This window comes from Sus scrofa, chromosome 14, assembly GCF_054392235.1.
Source record: "Sus scrofa isolate SSC_HxYL_T2T_F1_AM1 chromosome 14, Sscrofa_HxYL_maternal_Yorkshire_Landrace_v2.0, whole genome shotgun sequence".
Lineage (NCBI taxonomy): Eukaryota > Metazoa > Chordata > Mammalia > Artiodactyla > Suidae > Sus > Sus scrofa.
Window position 1 is genome coordinate 127,515,013 of NC_139396.1, and position 17,708 is coordinate 127,532,720.

General features: G+C 41.3%; 1 protein-coding gene across 10 annotated transcripts in view; it reads right to left on the bottom strand.

Moving 5' to 3' along the window:
• The window catches only part of LOC106506098 (uncharacterized), a 206,884-nt gene that overhangs the window by 93,075 nt on the left and 96,101 nt on the right, over positions 1-17,708 (bottom strand). For 2 of the 10 annotated variants that reach the window (XR_014826692.1, XR_014826704.1), the window contains exon 3: positions 3,059-3,128. The exons of the other annotated variants lie outside the window; for them this stretch is intronic. The gene's annotated coding sequence lies outside the window, so the exon portion shown is untranslated. The remainder of the gene's footprint in view (positions 1-3,058; positions 3,129-17,708) is intronic. 10 annotated transcript variants of the gene reach the window in all.

The following is a 17,708-nucleotide window of genomic DNA, read 5'->3' on the forward strand; positions in this document are numbered from 1 at the left end:
CTAGTCAATGGCCACTCCCTCCTTTAGTAGTGTCCATAATGAATCTCTTCTATTTTGCAGGTGTGTGTGTGTGTGCGTGTGTGTGTGTGTGTCTGTGTGTGTGTCTGTGTGTATGCCTGTGTGTGTATGTGTGTTTTCCCCTGCCAGGGATTGAATTCAAGCTGCAGCTGCAACCTACACTGTAGCTTCAACAACACCAGGTTCTTATCCCACTGTGCCACAGTGGGAACTCCCTATTTTGCAGGTTTGAAGAGAACTCTCATGTTCCCCAGTGAGTCTTTTCTTCTCAAGCTAGGTCTCAATTTACTCCAACTATTTCTTATGTAGCATGAACTTTAATTCTCCTTGGATCTTTGTCCAGTGAACTTTTTCAACATTCAACAAGTATTTTCCATTCACTGGCTTTGTGTCAAGTAATAAACTAGATCTTGAGGATGAGAAAAACAGGTTACACTGCTATCCCACGGAAGCTTACAATCTAGGAGGATTGATAAATATTATATACATAATCACATAAAAATAATACAGCAATGATAGGTATTATAAAGAAAAACTCCAGGGTTATATTTTTTCCTTAAATTTCAGTTCTCAGAATCATGACAAATGATTCATGTATGGTCTTGACGAAGGTAATGAAGGGTGGATTAAAGAAGTCCACAAACACTTGCCACTGTTTTCAAAAGGTGGAATCCTCACCTTGAGTATGAACTTGGACTTGTGACTTGATTCTAATGAATAGAAAATAAAGCAAAAGTGATAGAATGCCACTCCAGGGACTAGATCATAAAAGGCACTGACGTTTCCTGCTTGCTCTTTCTTGGATCACTTGCTCCAGGGAAAGTCAGCTTTTATGTCATGGGAACACTCCAAAAGTCCTTTTTATCTTTTTTTTTTTTTTTTGCCACACTCACAGCATATGGAGGTTCCCAGGCTAGGGGTCTAATCAGAGTTGTAGCCGCCGGCCTTCACCAGAGCCACAGCAATGCAGGATCTGAGCCGCACCAGCAACCTACACCACAGCTCATGGCAATGCCAGATCCTCAACCCGCTGAGCAAGGCCAGGGATGGAATCTACAATCTCGCAGTTCCTAGTCAGATTCGTTAACCACTGAGCTACAACGGGAACTCCCAAAAGCCCTTTTTAAAAAAAAGCCAATGGTGAGGAACTGAGGCCTCCAGACAACAGCCCTGGGTACAGTCTTAGAAGGGGATCCTCCAGCCTCAGGCCGCCTTGCAAGTGACCACAGCTCAGCCAAAAGTTTTGTGGCAACCTCATGAGAGAATATAAGCAAGAAACACCCAGAAAATCAGTCCTAAATTCCTGACCATAGAAACTGAGATAACAAATACTTATTTTAAGCTGCTATACTCCGAGCATAATTGGTTATACTGCTATAGATGGTTAATACAGTAATCAAAGTATAACAATTGTATATCCATCCTGTGAAATAAAATTCATATTTTATGGCAAGACAAGAAAAATTTAAACATAAGAGATTCTTCTCTGCCTGTTGGCTGCCTTTCTCCCCCCATTGTGCATTGTTGTATCTGCATTATGTATCGACCAAACTTACTGCATTAGCAGGAATACCTGCTCAGCCATAAAAAGCAACATTCTCCTAGAATCTAGAATCGCGACAACTCCTTAAAAGATAACATTCCTTATGATTTTGTACAGGGTCACATGACCTACCATGATGACACTTAGATCTGGATCATATAAACTGTCAATAACATATCATTTGATGTACAGCTCTCTGTCTCAAAAAACTTTACAAACTTGCCTTGACTTCTAAGGGGGAGAATAGTTCTCAGAGCTTTCTGAGATGCTCTTCCTGGGTTATAATCCTCAAATTTGGTTCAAATAACATTTTTCATTTCTTTTGTAGATCATCTGGATTAATTGTTCTTCAACAACTCCTCATATTGACTATTATGACCGTCACATTGCCATGTTGATTTCAAGGTCAAATAATATTTCTGTTCTTTTCTCTTACAGTCTGTTGATTTAGCACATTGTTCTAGCATGTCAAAATCCTCTAGGAGTTTAATTTTCCTTCAAGGTGCTAAGTTATCCCTACTGCTTTGTGCCCCTTTATGGAAGGAACAGAACAAGAACAACAAAAACCCAAGGAACCAGGTAGTGGTCCCAGATTTGCCACTAAGTACTTGAGTGACAAGGAGAAAACCTTTCAATCTCCTTCCGTTTCAGTTTCTTCATGTGCAAAATGAAAAAAGTAATGCTGGTTTCAGGAAAGGGAAGGGAGGAAGTACAAGATTAGGTTAAGGGATTAATTACAAACTATGGTATGTAAAATGAATAGGATATATTGTGCAGCATAGGGAACATAGCCAATATTTTATAATAACTATAAATGGAGAATAATCTTTAAAAATTATGAATTAGTATGCTATACACATGGAGCTTATATGATATTGTAAATCAATCACACAAAGAAAAGAAAGAAAGAAAGAAAGAAAGAAAGAAAGAAAGAAAGAAAGAAAGAAAGAAAGAAAGAAAGAAAGAAAAAGAAAGAAAAAAAGGAAGGAAGGAAGAAAAAAAGAAAGAAAGAAGGCAAGCAAGCAAGCTAATTTCATGGGCCTCTGAGGGCTGAATAACCTGAGATCTGTTCCTAGATCCAGGATTTATGTGTTAAAATGGACATTTTTTCACTGCCAAGCATTTATTCACTCCCTGTCTACTAGTAACAGTACTAGAGTTTCTTTGGGGGGAACTATCCCTCCTACACTCTCAGTACTTGAACCCACCTCCCCAGCCCTAGGAATGGTGTTTAACTATGATGCAAGGGAGAACTCCATTACAAATGACTTTAAACCATAGAGATGTTTATAGTAACAGTGTAGGAGGTTTCTGGATTGGTTGAACAATGCAGAAGGTCTGGATTTCTGAGACTCTCTTGGCCTTCTCCTCATTGTCACACTCCAGCCTCTTCATTATCACACATTAGTTTCAAAGTAGGAAGTTGCTAGGTAGGGTGTAGGTTGCATACACAGGAAGACTAGTTTCTCATTTAATCAGGGAAGAACACTGTTATACCTTTGTTAAATTAATATCTCTTAAGCAGATCTCCAGGATGCAGGATGGTGAGCTGGGGTTCAATAAAAGACTGTAAGAGGAAGTGAAAAAGAAGTTTATTAATCACAGGTACTGGGAGAAGTGCATTGCACTCTTTGATGGGTCAGCGGGGAAGTCTAGACAAGGTGCAAGCAGAGGCAGAGGCACAACCTGGGGCACGTGCATTGATCAGGGTCTGTAGGTGGAGAGCTTGGGGTTCCCAAGCAAAGGCTGAATGAGTCCATTCAAAGAGCAGGGCTTTGGAAAGTTCCACAGGGGTCTTATCTAAAGGGGAGGGAACAAGGGGAAGGCCCTGGAAGGTGGGAAAGACTATTTATCACAATAGTCGGGAAGTCATATCTAACTGCCATTTACTTGTGACTCTGCAGGCTGTTATCTAGGGTATGGGCTTGTATGAGGGGACTAGTGTTAGTTTAAGGCTCCCACAGGTCACTTAATCAAACAAACTCGATGCCCAGGGAGCAACGCTGTGGAGTAGCTAAACTCTCAATAAAAATCTTCCCTGGAAGTCTGAAAGATCACCTCCCCTTCATTTCATTGGTCAGACTTAGTAACATGGACGCTCCTAGCTGGAAGGGAAGCTGAGAAATGGAGTATCCGGCGTTTTCAGACTCTCAGTCAATGGAGAAGAGAGCTAGAAAACACTGTTGGGTAGGCAGTCAATCAACAGTTCGTGCCATAGGTGAGCACATGACCTGGACTAGCCAATCAGCATAGTCCATCCTCCCGTCATAGGATAGGTACATGGATGAATGGCTATACGATTCTCCAAGGAGCCTTGAAAGTTGGAAATACTGTGACCATCTTGCCACCAGTAGAAAGGAGTCTGCCTAAGACTGGTGTTGACACAGAGAGAGGAGACGAGAGGCAAAGAGAAGCATATTGACCTCACTTGAGTGCCTTGTTACTGACATTGCTAAGTCAGCTATACTTCTCAGATCTGTCAGTAATGTGAGCCATTAAAATCCCAAGCCCAATGTGTACTTTAGTAACCTGCAATGAACTGTTCCTCCCAGGATTCATACCTTGTGTTATCTCTCTCCTTGAATCTGCCCTCGCTCTCTGCCTTACTTTAACTGTGGCAAAAATGACATCGTACAAGTTCGGGGCCTAAGTCTTAAGGTTACAGATATTGCACTGTATAAGGAGTCCAACAACCCTGAGAATATCATGCTGTGAGAAAGTCTAAGCTAACCATGTGGAAGAGCTATATGGAAAAGAATTGAGGGGAGTTCCTGTTGTGGAATAAGTTGATTTGTGTCATATTTTTGATTCCATGTATAAGTGATATATGATATTTGTCTTTCTCTGTCTGACTTACTTCACTTAGTATGATAATCTTTAGGTCCCTCCATGTTGCTGCTAATGGTATTATATTCCTCTGTGTGTGTGTGTGTGTGTGTGTGTGTGTGTGTGTGATCTTTTTTATCCACTCCTCCATTGACGGACATTTGGGTTGCTTCTATGTCTTGGCTATTGTAAATAGTGCTGCTGTGAACATTGGGAGTGAATGTATCTTTCTAAATTAGAGTTTTCTTTGATATATGCCCAGGAGTGAGATTGATGGATTATATGGCAACTTTACTTTTATTTATTTTTTTTTAAGGAAACTCCATACTGTTTACCACAGTGGCTATACCAATTTACATTCCCACCAACAGTGCAAGGGGGTTCCCTTTTCTCCATACCCTCTCTGGCATTTGTTATTTGCAGACTAATGATGGCCATTCTGACTGGTGTGAAGTGGTACCTCACTGAGGTGTTGATTTTCGTTTCTCTAATAATCAGCGATGTTGAGCAAAAACAATTGTTTTCAGCTACTAAGGTATGGAGTAGTCTATTACACAGCAATAGATAACTGACATTCAGAATATGTTTTTCTTCCACTTATTGAGTTAGTTTTAGGTTTAAATGAAAATATTACATGTAAAAGTACCTATTAGTGCTAAGGATTCTTGCTGACTCCCAGTGACCACTGTTTTCCCACCAGCCTTGCTGAAATCTGGGAGCACTGTCTCTAGCATTGTCTTGATCTTGCAGCTTTGTAAATCACTAAAAAAGAATAAGATTAACTTAACTAGTGAGTTCTTGTTGATTTCCAGTGACTACTGCTTTTCTAAGTGGGTAAAAGATTTATTAAGTGGAACTTTCTAGAATCTTGCCATGGGGGGGTATAGAAAGCCACTTAAAACTCCATTTTGTCCATTACTGCATTTGTTTCTTGTTTATTTCTGTTCTTTCCTTTCTCCCATCCTACCTCCTCCTCTACCTGCCATGCCCAGATCAGAAAAAGCTTATTTGACCTTGGCTAGTGAGTAGATTGGTTCTAAGAAAGGAACATTCCCCCTGCTTTCCCCCTGGGCTGCTTGGGTGTGGGGAAGGGGAAGGACCAACATCCTGGAAAGGTTTTGAAGTTCTAAATATGGAGGGGACCAAAGCTGCCTCTCTCCAGTAGAACTTCAAAGGGACAACACAGCAGAAGCTCCAAATAAGACTGGGTTCTGAGCTCAGGGTGGGGGATGAGGCAAGACCTCAGACTTAAAAGGGCTGTGGTGACATGGGTAAGTGGGCCTAAGAAATGTTCCCTGAGGTCCTCTAAGATAAGTATGAGAGGGCAGATGATTATTCTGAATACAACCCAAGCACAGTGAAGGGCAGCAACCACATCACAGAGTTCATGTGGGGCCTAGTATGATGTTGAAAATCAGGAGTTGTGTGCACCTGAGAAGGTACCCAGTGAGCTAGGAGGCGTTGACAGCGGGGACCTGCATGTTTTAACAACTAGAGGTAAGTGAGGATTCCTAGCAGAAACAGAAACCAGGCATTTGACTTCTCCCTCCCACCACCCTCTCCTTTACTTTAGCACTAGATACCAAAACTCTGATGCCCCACTGTGATAGTGGGGAAATCCCTGATGGACTAAGATTTAATGGCTACCACTCAAATCAGAACAAGGGCTTATAAAGAAATCAAGTTAATTCATGGAAAACTAAGTGTTCATATATTGCATATCTGACTTTGTGCATTAAACATATTGCCAGTACTCAGACCTGACCTTCACAGGTGCTACTATGACATGGGCACATAGCATGGCCCAACTGATCCATATCATGAAGGTGGAAGAGATCACAGCCAGCAAAGTGCCACTAACTAGTGGTCAAGCAATTCTACAACTCCAAGATCAAGTTCCCATGGCCACACTGGGTCCTCCTGTATAGCACAAGCCACACTCACCACCAAGAGGCCCAAGACATTTTTTTAGATGTAGGACCCTTTCCATACCTGGGTCTGGCCAAATAAGTTCCTTGGGAGAAAAAACCAAAACATGTTCTTCAGCTGGGGAATGTGTAAAAGGGAGATCTGAAAGATGGGTAGGGATTAGGGATGAGTCCAATGTATAAAGAGGGAAGAAAGTTCCAGGCAAAGGGAGGAGCATGTGTCCTCTTGTTTTCAGAGAACCATGTTCAGTTCTTTACATTTTGAATGAAGTGGAAGGAAGTTTTATTTATATGTGTTTAATGCCACCAAAGGGACAATTCTCAAAAACTACAGAAAACCAGTGGTTTCTGGTGAGCTAAGACATCCACAGTGCACTATAATGTTATTTCCCTTGCCCAATCTTTTTTTTTTTTTCCTTCTTCTTTTTATGGCCATACCTGTGGCATATGGAAGTTCCTGGGCTAGGGGTGGAATCAGAGCTTCAACTGCCAGCCTATACCACAGCTCATGGCAACGCCAGATCCTTAACCCACTGAGTGAGGCCAGGGATTGAACCTACGTCCCCATGGACACTATGTCGGGTTCTCAGCCCACTGAGCCACAATGGGAACTCCCTTTTACCCAAACTTGCAGTACATTGTGGATCACTTTGAATGACATTGTTTTAGCAGTATCTTCCTACTGTAGTATCTTCCTATTTTTTTAGTGAACCCATTCGCAGTGAATTGCTCAACCATGAAAGGAGGCTCCTGGCAACCTTGTTTGTGATAGATGATCCGGCAACTATAAATCAGATCCAGGGAGACATTGACTCAATTTGAACCAATCAGAGTTTCCCTTGAAAACTGAGTTTGGCAGCCAAGGAGCTGCTAGTTATTTTCAGGGTGCAGCTGGAGCTGAGGAACACATAACCATAAGAGCTGAGAGACTTTTCTTCCACTGAACAGAGGAGTTAAGAAACAGAGGAAGCAGATGGTCAGGGAGATCTATCAAAGAACCATCTAGCTCCAGAGAGAAAGAGAGAGGAATCAAGAGGGTGCCTTAGCTCCTGACGGGAGTCCTGCAGGGGACTCAGCTGCATTCCTGTCCTTAGATTCTGAGACAAGTCATGTATGGCCTTACATACAGCCTCTCTTCCACCCGTCCTTTCTGAAGCTAATTCAGGTGAACCCCATTACTTGCAAGAAAGGGTTTAAAGACAAGAAAATGACTTTGTGTACCCTTGTTCTCTAGTGGATCAGTTGGTAGCTGCTTCATCCTGCTTCAAGCAGCGATGCTAAAAGAACTCAAATTAAGATTATTCCCTGCTCAAAATGGGAGTTCCCGTCGTGGCGCAGTGGTTAACGAATCCGACTAGGAACCATGAGGTCGCGGGTTCGGTCCCTGCCCTTGCTCAGTGGGTTAACGATCCGGCATTGCCGTGAACTGTGGTGTAGGTTGCAGACGCGGCTCGGATCCCATGTTGCTGTGGCTCTGGCGTAGGCTGGCAGCTACAGCTCCGATTCAATCCCTAGCCTGGGAACCTCCATATGCCGCAGAAGCAGCCCAAGAGATAGCAACAACAACAACAAAAGACAAAAAGACAAAAAAAAAAAAAAAAAAAAAAGATTATTCCCTGCTCAAAATGCATGCCTATGACCTGACAGTTTTATTCTGAGTTCCTGCAAAGTCCTGGTAAATCTTAGACAACTGCTGCCCTCTCCTTGTTCCCCAGTATGTTAGGCTGGAAGCTTTTGCATCCTCACACTACACTGCTCAAAGCACAACAGGTAAGTCATCCAACACATGGGGATGTAGTGGTGCACAATACAGCCTGGGTCTCCAACCTCCCACAGCTTACAGGTATTGGGGGACACAGGTAACTGAACACAGAATTAAATTATAATTCCATTTAAGTGCTATTTAACCACGGGAAAGTACAGCACACCAAGGAGACACACAGCAGAGGTGCCTAACCCTGTCAGGTAGGGGTGGAAGAGCAAGAGTCATTTGTCAAGAAGGAACACGATCCCAAAACAAAGCCTTTCCTTACACAGGGCTACTGTGTACCAGACACCTTTCTAAGCACTTTATATATGAGCTCATTTAACTTTCACAAGTCTATGTGGTAATTACTATTATTAACCCTGTTTTATTTATAGATGATTCAGGTATCTCAGAGATTAATAAGCATGTCTAAGGACATACAATTAGTAGTGGTGGAGCTGAGATTCAAACCTGGGAAATTTAAATAATGAAAGTTTATTTTAGTGATTAAACAGCTACAAACTGGATAGAGTGTAATGCTTATCCCCCTACTCTAACCACCGCCATCCACGTTGGTCATTCTTATTTTTAAAATACAAATATCCTTAGGCTTTGAAATGTGCATCTAGGATGACCCTACTGTATATGCAAAATTAATGTCAAGATATTTTTTAAAAAAGAGCATTTTGAGGCAATTCTGCCATGTTATCACATTCCAAATAATAACAAATAGTAACCACATTATAATCAGCAGTGACCTCTACACATCAGGGAACAGGAAAACAAACTGGATCATTTCAAGGTTATACCAGCTGCCAGTTGACATAACCCCACTAGAGGGAACTCCAAAGGAGTGGTTGCTGGGTAACAGGAGAAGCTTGTTTACATGAAGTGCCTCTTTTCAGGAAAATCCTGCCATGTGGATTTTTATTTCCACATTTGCCAGATTGGTTTTGTAGTTTCATCAGAAAATGATGATTATTTTATTTAACCAAATATACTGCTGCAGTTATTTGTGAAGCCGTTGAGAGTTGAATTAACTCCAGGATTAAAGTTAAATTATCAGAGTTTGGGTGGTATTTGGCTACACTATACTGCACTAAAAGGAGAGATCTATTTTTTTTCAAAGAAATAAAATGTATTTATAAATAATTAACAAAATTAGGCATTCACCTTTAGACTTTTAAAAATACATTTCTGTTCTTCTTTCCATGTGGTCTTTCTTCCCTTCCTCTTCTTTTAGCTTACATCTACACAACTCTCGGCAAATCTCTGTTCAGTCTCCTTCTGGGAACTTTGTAATATTTAAGTATGAGAAACTGGCCTGATTTGTGTGCATAAACTTCCAGGAAGGTGATGGTTTGTTTTTGTTTTTTTTTTTTTGCTATTTCTTTGGGCACTCCCGCGGCATATGGAGGTTCCCAGGCTAGGGGTCGAATCGGAGCTGTAGCTGCTGGCCTAGCCAGAGCCACAGCAGTGCAGGATCCGAGGCGCATCCGCAACCTACACCACAGCTCACGTCAACGCCGGATCGTCAACCCACTGAGCAAGGGCAGGGACCGAACCCGCAACCTCATGGTTCCTAGTCAGATTCGTTAACCACTGCGCCACGAAGGGAAGTCCAACTTCCAGGAAGGTGATGGGTTTTGATCTAATCTCTCATTTCCCTAGATATTAGGTGTATAATATCATTAGGAATACTTACAAATGTCTTTGTGCTTCTCTTTCTGGCAGATGGTAGGACTGCACCTCTCATCTCTCTTAAAGCTAGGTATGATCATGTGACTTGCTTTGGCCAATAATATATGAGCAGAGTGATGCAAATGCATTAGGACCATATAAGGCAATAATAGTAACAATAATAATGGAAATGACAAGGGTTGACAAAAGTGTAGAACAATTAGAACCTTCATATATTGTTGGAGGAAATGTAAAATGGTACAATTGCTGTGGAAAACAGTTTCACAATAAATTAAGCATAGCAGACAAAAAAAAAAAAAAAAAGGAGTTCCCAAGGAGTTCCCGTCGTGGCGCAGCGGTTAACGAATCTGACTAGGAACCATGAGGTTGCGGGTTCGATCCCTGACCCTGCTCAGTGGGTTAATGATCCGGCGTTGCCGTGAGCTGTGGTGTAGGTCGCAGACGCGGCTCGGATCCCGCGTTGCTGTGGCTCTGGCGTAGGCCAGCGGCTACAGCTCCGATTCGACCCCTAGCCTGGGAATCTCCATATGCCGCGGGAGCGGCCCAAGAAATAGCAAAAAGACATAAAATAAAAAGAAATAAAAAAAAATAAATTAAGCATAGCATTACCATACGGCACAGCAATTCCATCTCTAGGTATAGATTCCAAAGAATTGAAAACAGGTGATTAAACAAAACTTTTACATGAATGTTCACAGCAGCCACAACTACAATTGCCAAAGGTGGAAACAAGACAAGTGTCCATCAATTGATGAAGGAATAAACAAAATGTGATATACACATAATGGAATATTATTCAGCCATAAATAGGAATGAAGTACTGATATGTGCCACAACATGGATGAAATGTAAAAACATTATGCTAAGTGAACAAAACCAGTTGCAAAAGGTCACATATTATATAAATCCAATCATATGAAATACACAGAATAGGCAAATAAAGCATATTAATGATTTCCAGGTGTTGCAGTGGAAGCTGGGGCATAAGGAACAGAGAGTGACTGCTTAATGGGTGTGGGATTTCAAATGGCAGATATGAAAATTTCTGGACTTAGTAATTCCAATTCATAAGTATTCATAACATTGTGAATACACAATGCCACTGAATTGTACACTTTGGTTAAAATGCTAAATTTTATGTTATGTGCATTATAGCATGATTTAAAAAACACATACATATTATGTATATTTATAAACTACACACACGTAAAAGAGTTTATATGTGGAACATCTATCAACCTGAATATTTATAGCATGACCAGAAAATAAGCTTTTATTGTGTTAAGTCATTTGTTGTATCAGCACAACCTAGCCCATCCTGAGTGATATAAACTATTAAACTTCATTTGGTTCACCTAAACTTTTCTTAAGCCTCGTTTGTGCCAGGCACTAGGGAAGCAAAGATGACAAGCCTCAGACTAGCAAGGGGATAAATATGCTTTTAAAAACTGCTCTTCGGAGTTCCCGTGGTGGCGCAGTGGTTAACGAATCTGGCCGGGAACCATGAGGTTGCAGGTTCAATCCCTGGCCTTGCTCAGTGGGTTAACGATCCGGCGTTGCCGTGAGCTGTGGTGTAGGTTGCAGATGCGGCTCGGATCCTGCGCTGCTGTGGCTCTGGCGTAGGCCAGCGGCTATAGCTGCGATTCGACCACTAGCTTGGGAACCTCCATATGCCACAGGAGCAGCCCAAGAAATGGCAAAAAGACCAAAAAAAAAAAAAAAAAAAAAATGCTCTTCACTGTGGTGATCCCATAGCATTGGTAGATTAGGAGTCATAATGGAAGCACAAAGGCCAACTCCATTTTAGAAAGTCAGAGAAAGCTCCCCAAGAAGGAGAAGCTTGAATTACATTTTAAAAGATGTGTGGACATTTGCCAGCTAGAGAGAGGAAGACATTTATTCCCAGCTGATGGACAAACTTACCCTCTGTGTAGTGATATAGGCAGGAAAATGGCACTGATTAGATAACAAGATGTGAGGCAGTGAGTGCTGGAGATGAGACTGGAGAAGTCAGTAAGTCCCCTAAGTTTGAGCTTAATGCTGTCACCAATCCTTTCTAAACATTCCATTTGTAACTATACATGGAAAATGAAAACACATATGGACACAAGGGTAAAAGATTGAGACTGCTTGTGGCTGGTTGGCAACACACTTGGCCCCACCTTAGCCATGACTGGCACATCTTCAGTCATTGCAGCACACATCTTTTGGGAAGCTCTACTGTAGGTAATGGGAGTTTCACTAAAGATTTTTAAACTAGAAAGTAATATAATAAGATTTGCATTCTAGATCATGGTATTGAAGACAGGTTAGTGTGAAGACTAAGACTAAAGTCAGGATGATCTGGGAAGAGGCAATGCAGAAACGGGTGGCAAGAGAGCTCAAATCAGAATAGTGGCCATGGGAATAAAGACAGTGGACAAAAAAAAAAAAAAAAACAAGAACAAAAGACAGTGGACAAATTCAAGACGTAGTTACAAGGAAGAATTAAGAAGTATTACTGGTTGATTGGATACGGAGGGTGCAGGAGGAGACTGAGTGAATGGCTCCCAGACTGAGTGAATAACAGTGGATCCCAGACTGAGTGAATAACAGTAGATCCACTGGGATGGGAAAGAGGAAGAAGAGGACTGTGAAGTTAGGGACCTGTTGAACTGAAGTGCCAGTGGAAGTATCAGGAAAAGGTGGTTAAATACCAGAGTAGTTAAAAGTGGGCTCAGAGAGAGGACTGGAGCAGGGTTAAAGACATAGGGATCATGGACAGAGATAAATGGTAATTAAAGCCAGGGAAGAGATGAGCTGGTTATGAGAGAACATAAGTGAGAAATGAAAAGGGCTGAGGTCATTTAAGGAGAACACTGAGAGAGGAAAGCCTATGGGAATGGCACTGGCATTTCTTTGATGGATAATAGGATCATCTCAATTGACTGAACACTGAGACCCTTTGAAAGGAATGACTCTCTTTAATCTTTGTAAGTCTGTCTAAACTAAATGTAAAGGCGCCTCTGGGAATTCCAGAAGATTGTTCCACTAATACAGGCTGAAGCTTTTGTGAAAATATAATGTTTAAAAAACATATATCATTTAACATAATCTTAACAAAATCATAATTACAGCTCTCTCTAACATATTACTACAGTATACTGTGATTATCTACTTATATGTCTACTCCTTCTCACTAAATGGGGAAATCCTCAAAGGTCCCCAGCCCTAGTATCTAGCCTGGTACTGGCACATAGTACACAATTGATAAATGCATGTGAATTAAAGTGAATTTGAGTTTTAAAGTTCAATATATAGAAAGTATGATAACACTTTTTGAAATTCAAGTCCAGTAATCTCTCCAAGGTTTTGCAATGGAAATATATTAAATGGGCAACAGATAACTATAGTTCTAAACATGCCACTGCTCCTTATAAGAACAAGACAGCCATGAGGTAATATCTCACCACTGTGGCACAGCGGGAAATGAATCTGACTAGGAACCATGAGATGGCTGGTTCAATTCCTGGCCTTGCTCAGTAGGTTAAGGACCCTGCATTGCTGTGAGCTGTGGTATAGGTTGCAGACATGCGGCTTGGATCCTGTGTTGCTGTGGCATAGGTCAGGGGCTACAGCTCCAATTTGACCTCTGGCCTGAGAACTTATATATGCTGCAGGCGCAGCCCTAAAAAGCAATATAAATATATATATATATATATATATATATATATATATATATATATATATATTGCACTATGATTTATGTCAAAGAGTGTTTTCTTCTAGGAGTATTATGATTTTCAGTCAAATTTAGGTCTTTAATCCATTTTGACTTTAACACCTCACTCATGATTGTGTTACTGTTAATTTCTTCCTTTATGCCTGTTAAAATTCCTTCATGTATTTAGATGCTTCTATTTTGGTGCATATATATTTACAATTGTTATATCCCCTTATTGGATTGACTCCCTTGATCATTTTGTGATGTATTTTGTCTCTTGTTACATTCTTTATTTTAAATTCTATTTTGTCTGATATAAGTGCTGCTACCCTGGCTTTCTTTTCATTTCCATTTTCAGGGAGCAACTTTTTCTATCTCCTTACTTTCAGTTTTGTGTTTGTCTTTAGATCTGAAGTGAGTCTCATACATAGCATATGTATGGGTCCTGTTTTTATATTCATTTAGCCACTCTGTCTTTTGACTAATGCATTTACATTTAAAGTAGTTATTGATAGGTATGTACTATTGCCATCTTAATTGTTTTGTGGTTGATTTTTAGTTCTTTTTTGTTTCTTATTCATTTGTTTTCTTCCTTTGTTGGATTCCTTTCTCTCTTGTGTTTATGTATTTATTACAGATTTTTGGTTTATGGTTTCCATGAGGTCTGTATATAGCAACCATGCATGTGATTACTTTAAGTTGCTGATATCTTAATTTCAAATGCACTTTAATAACTGCATTTTTACTCTCTGCCCTTTAAAGTTAGTTTTTTTGACATAGTTTACATTTTTTGTTTTCTATATCCCTCAACTACTTATTTCAGATAGAGTTGACTTTAATATTTTTTGTCTTTTAACCTTCCTACTAGCTTTGTACATTGTTGTTTATGACCTTTACTGTATATTTTCCTTTATCAATGAGCTTTTTCCTTTCATAATTTTCATTCATGTTTCTAGCTGTGGGCCTTTTCTTTTTCACTTAGAGAAGTCGTTTTAACATTTCTTATAAAGCTGGTTTGGTGGTGCTGAACTCTATCAGTTTTTTCATATCTGTAAAAACATTTTTATCTTTCTATCAATTCTGAATAAAAGCTTTGCTGAATAGAGTATTCTTGGTTGTAGATTTCTTCCTTTCATTGCTTTAAATATGTCATGCCAACACCATACACAAAAATAAACTCAAAATGGATTAAAGACCTAGATATAAGACCAGACACTATAAAACTCTTAGAGGAAAACATATGCCAAACACTCTCTGACATAAACGACAGCAACATCTTCTCAGATCCACCTCTTAGAGTAATGATGGTGAAAACAAAAATAAACAAATGGGATCTAATCAAACTTCAAAGTTTCTGCACAGCAAAGGAAACCCTAAACAAAATGAAAAGACAACCCACAGAATGGGAGAAAAATCTTTGCCAATGAAGCAACTGACAAGGGATTAATTTCCAAAATTTATAAACACCTTCTGCAGCTCCATACCAAAAAAACAAACAACCCCATCCAAAAATGGGCAGAAGATCTAAACAGACAGTTCTCCAAAGAAGACATACAGATGGCCAAAAAACACATGAACAGATGCTCAACATCACTCATCATTAGAGAAATGCAAATCAAAACCAAGATGAGGTACTACCTCACACCAGCCAGAATGGCCATCATCCAAAAGTCTACAAACAATAAGTGCTGGAGAGGGTATGGAGAAAAAGGAACCCTAGTACACTGTGGGTGGGATTGTAAATTGGTGCCACCACTGTGGAAAACAGTATGGAGAGTCCTCAGGAAACTAAACATAGAACTACCATTTGATCCAGCAATCCCACTCCTGGGCATCTATCCAGAGAAAACCATGACTTGCAAAGACACATGTACTCTGATGTTCATTGCAGCACTATTTGCAATAGCCAAGACCTGGAAACAACCTAAATGTCCACCAACAGAGGAGTGGATCAGGAAGATGTGGTACATATAAACAATGGGATATTACTCAGCCATTAAAAGGAATGAGATACCGGCACTTTTAGCAATATGGATGGGCCTAGAAATTATCATGCTAAGTGAAGTCAGCCGTACAATGAGACACCAACATCAAATGCTTTCACTGACGTGGAATTGGAAAAAAGGACAGATGGAACTTCTTTGCAGAACAGATGCTGACTCACAGACATTGAAAAACTTATGGTCTCTGCAGGAGACAGTTTGAGGGTTGGGGGGATGTGCTTGGGATGGAAATCCTGTGAAATTGGATTGTGATGATCATTATACAACTCCAGATGTGATAAATTCATTGATTAATAATAAAAAAAAATATGTCATGCCACTGTCTTCAGGCCTGCAGAGTTTCTGTTGAAAAATCTCTGCCCCTTTCTCTCTCTTCTCCTTTGGAGATTCCTATAATACAAATGTAAGTACATTTGATGTTGATTCAGGGGTCTCTTAAAGTGTCCTCATTTCTTTTAATTTTTTTTTGTTTGTGTGTGTTCAGTGTCAATGATTTCTACTACTGTTTTCTGGCTCACTGATCTGTTTTGTGTAACACTTAATGTCCTGTGATTCCTTCTAGTTTTAAATTTTCAGTTATTATACTCTTTAGCTCTGTTTGGTTATTCTTTACATCTCCCCCTGTTTGTTAAACTTCTGTGTTCATCAGTTCTTCTCCCAAGTTCTTCAATCATCTTTACAATCATTACCTCAAATTCTTTGTTGGTTAGACTGCCTGTTTCCACTTCACTTAGGTCTTCTTGGGCATTATCTTGCTCCTTTGTTTGAAATACACTCCTCTGTTGCCTCATTTTGCCCAAGAAAGTTCCCAGCCTAGGGATTGAATCTGCACTATAGCAGTGACCCAAGTCACGGCAGTCACAATGCCAGATTCTTAACCCACTAGGAACTCTACTATTTTTATTTCTATGCATCTGGCAGGTTAATTATATTTTCCAACCTAGGAGAAGTGGCCTTTTGTAGGAGTTGTCCTATGAATCCCACAGCACACTCCCCTGGTTCTGATCATCAGAATTATATGCTCTAGGCATGCCCTATGTAGGCTGTGTGGGTCCTTCTGTTGTGGCAAACTGAGTACTGTGGGTGATATGGTAGGCATGGCTGGTACCCTGTCTGGTTAGTTGTTAAGACCTGTCATGTGCAGGGGCTTCCAGTCACCGGTTGGTGGGGCCTGGTCACAAGGCATTTGGTTGTGGAACCCCAGGGAATCCTAGGTCTAGTGCAGGCCCAGTAATGGGCAGAGCCAGATTCTGAGGTGGGTGGTTGTGGGGCCTGTGCTCCTTGATCTAGTGTTGGCCTGCTGCTCTGTGAGGCTTGTTCTTAACATGGCTGACTGTGGGTTCTGATATGTCTCAAAGTTGGTACTGGCCCCCTGATGAATGCGGCTGCATTCTGAGGCACCTGGCTGAGGGGTATAAGGTGTCTCATAGCTGCTATTAGTGGGGCCAGGGCACAGGGAGTCCAGGGACTGGTGTTAGCCTGCTGGTGTGTAGACTGGGTCCTGCCATGATGGCCTGCAGGGCTGTGGTAGTGCTGGAGCTTGTGCCTTCCCACTGATGTGTGAGGCTGGTCCCAGAGCGAGTGCTGGTCCTCTGGTTGGGAGCAGGGCTGGGTCCTGAGGTCTCTGCTGCAGGGTTCTTTTGGTCCCACAGTTGATATGTTGGCCTGCTGGTAGGCAGAGCTGGAAGTCTTGGGGCTGATGGCTGCCCATGATGGTAAAGTCTAATCTTTAGGCTAGTGCTGTCTCACTTGTGGGCAGGGCTGGGGCCAAAGGGGTCCTGCGGTTTCTGCCTAAACACTGGTGGGCTGAGCTAAGTCCTAGGCCCTTTGGTGGACAAGGGGTGTGTCCTACGGAGGGTGTGGGCTCAGGGGGTCTTAAGGCAGCCTGCCTGCCGGTGGGTGGAGCTGTGTCCTAGTCCAGCTTTGCTCAGCTTGAGGTGTCCCAGTACCAGTACAGAGAGGATGGTGAGAGGGGTCAGGTCCTGATGCTGATAAGCTAGAGAAAGGATTGCAAATGGCATTTGTCAGCACCAGTGTCCAAGTGGTAGAATGAGCTCAAAATTGCTGCCACCAGCATCTATGTCCCTAGGGAGAGCTCCAGTTGCCTCCTCATTCTCTGGGAGGCTCTCTAAGATCAGAAGGTGGGTCTGACCCAGGATCTTTTCAAATTACTGCTTCTGCCCTGGGTCTTAGAGCGTGTGAGATTTTGTGTGTATCCTTTAAGAGCAGATTCTCTCTT